This window comes from Electrophorus electricus, chromosome 6 (assembly GCF_013358815.1).
Source record: "Electrophorus electricus isolate fEleEle1 chromosome 6, fEleEle1.pri, whole genome shotgun sequence".
Classification (NCBI taxonomy): Eukaryota; Metazoa; Chordata; class Actinopteri; order Gymnotiformes; family Gymnotidae; genus Electrophorus; species Electrophorus electricus.
In genome coordinates, this window is record NC_049540.1 from 2010001 (window position 1) to 2012500 (window position 2500).

The window sequence follows — 2500 nt, forward strand, 5'->3', positions numbered from 1 at the left end:
CGCCAGCCGCTTTACCCAATTGCCCTGGGCAGACACGGTTATGTACACACAGGCTGCTTTGCATAACATGTCATTGCGTGATGATTTCCATACAACACCTCCACACACGCACATCCTTCAGTACCTGCCCTGGGGGGGACCCTGAGACAGACCCGGAAGAAACTGACCCATTCCCAGCAAGTTGGAAGTGGAGTGACCCACTGGTGAGTGTGAAAAGGGATCTCTCTATCACACACCTGTGTGGTGGCTAACGTTGGCATGCGCAGCTGTGTGAAGACAGTTTGTGTATAGTAAACAGTCCCTGCGCTGTTATGGCATAAAGGCCAAACCCACCAAACATCAACAGACACCCACCTCCACATCCTGCTGTTCTCACACCGTACAAACATGTTCGTACCCGAGGATTGTTCGGGTTAGGACGCCTAATCCGAATTACTATGATGTCAGAATACGCACGAGCACCAGGCAGGTCTCGCTGGACATGGTCAGTAACCCAGGCATCACAGTGGACTGACCACTGGAGCCGTCTCCCTCCGCCTGCTACTGCAGCGCTAGGGTTAAAGGTCAGTGTCTCACGTATGGTTGGAGGGGTCAGACACTTGCGCTGTGGAGACTGAGGGTGAGACACCTCACACTCTAGGAAATGCCGACTAAGACAGCCTTCATATCACACACATGACAATTCCAACAGGTATAGTCAGCACACAAGCAAACTCGTAATACAGCTTTGAAAACATGCACAATGCATTCTCACTCACCCAGACACACACACACACACACACACACTATATACACTCACTGAGAAAAAGCCAATCTTATAAAAACCTTTCCAGTAGTCCAACACATACTAACTCTAGCGTCAGACACACACACACACACACACAGGAACAGAATAATGTCATGTGGTCCAGGACCATCACCACTGAAAGTCTTTCCAGCAGATCTGGAGCTGTTCATATCTGCACACACACACACACACACACACACACACACACAAACACAAACACACAGATCTGGAGCTGTTCATACCTGCAGACACACACACACACACACACACACACACACACACACACACACACAGATCTGGAGCTGTTCTTACCTGCAGACAATCGCTTCTGTCCACGATTTCGGAGCTTAAAACAGGACGAGGCAGCGCACTTCCTATCTCTCTCCCCTCCCCTGTTCCTTCTCTTCCTCTCTGCCACACACACCCCTCCTTCTTTCCCTCCAGCAAAAACGCATCCAACATGGGACTCCGCCCATCTGTGTTTCCAACCAGTGAGGGAGAAGCAGTCAGGAGGAAGAGGATCAGTTTACAGTGAGCAGTAAGTACCTGCTGGTGCCCCCCTGACACACACGCGCACACGTAGAGGCAGACGCAGAGGCAGACGTGCACTCAGCCAGATGCATTACTCATACAGATTTGGTGTTGTGCACATTCCTGGTTGTACAGTCTCTCTCTCTCTCTCATAAACACACCAAGCTGGAAACTCATGAAAGAGGAACACAGAGCACCCAGCTTACACATAGCCTTTTCAGCACCTCTGCTCTCTCTCTCTTACACCCACGCCGAAAAATGATGAGCAACAGGTTTCCTGTCCTGATGCCCAAATGTAATATCCCGGAACCAGTCAAAGTTATGACACCTCTGACTAAACACAAACTGGTCCGATTATTCCACTGGACATCAGAGAAACAGCAGTGCTCCATGACGTCATGTCTTGTGTGATTTTGAAGAACACAATGTAAGTTAGTTACAGATCGCACATGGAACCTCCAGGAGAGGAAGACTACGGAAAGACGTGGTGGAGGAAGAGCTACCCGTAAGGAACACGTGTTTGGTCCACAGGCACAGAGACCATGAAGCAGAAACAGAAAGTGCAACACAGCATTATTCATTTATTATATATATTTAGTACATGACTGCCTTTACAAATTCACTAAATATATTCTGTAATTTATAATTATTTAGTGACAATACATGTATTAAATAAATATAAGTTTGGACAGAGCACTCAGCCATTTCACTGCGAGTTATACTGTGTATGACTATGTATGTGACAAATAAACCAAACTTGAACTTGAACTTGAACTATATATATTTAAAACATTTCTATTTTGTTTAACCTCTAGACAGTAGTTCAGATGTTAAGCAAAACAGACACAATTAATATATAAATAAAACCAAGTTACATTTTTTTTGTATTCTAATACTTTCCACTGATGGTAGTACTAGTTACCTGGAAGCTCCATTTGTGAACCAACCCTTTAAAACTGGAGCTACTAACAACATGAGTCAGATGGAAGATTGTGAAACTAAGGGGCATAGCTGGTGTGTCACCGCCAAAACCAGAACAGTTTAAATGGGTCAAAGGGAATCTCAGACCTCAAACAAGCAGAGATCCAAAAGGGTGAAAGGGCAATGATGCGGACAGATTTAACCATTGGCCAGCCGCTTTCGAACACAGAACGGGCATTCTTTTGTTTGTTCTCAGACCTA

The 2500-nt window shown here is 46.0% G+C and overlaps 1 protein-coding gene across 1 annotated transcript in view; it reads right to left on the reverse strand.

Moving 5' to 3' along the window:
• acsl4b (acyl-CoA synthetase long chain family member 4b) overlaps positions 1–1178 on the reverse strand; it is a 14766-nt gene extending 13588 nt beyond the window's left edge. Inside the window, exon 1 of the mRNA XM_035527714.1 lies at positions 1100–1178. The gene's annotated coding sequence lies outside the window, so the exon portion shown is untranslated. The remainder of the gene's footprint in view (positions 1–1099) is intronic.
• Between the last annotated feature and the right edge of the window lie 1322 nt (positions 1179–2500).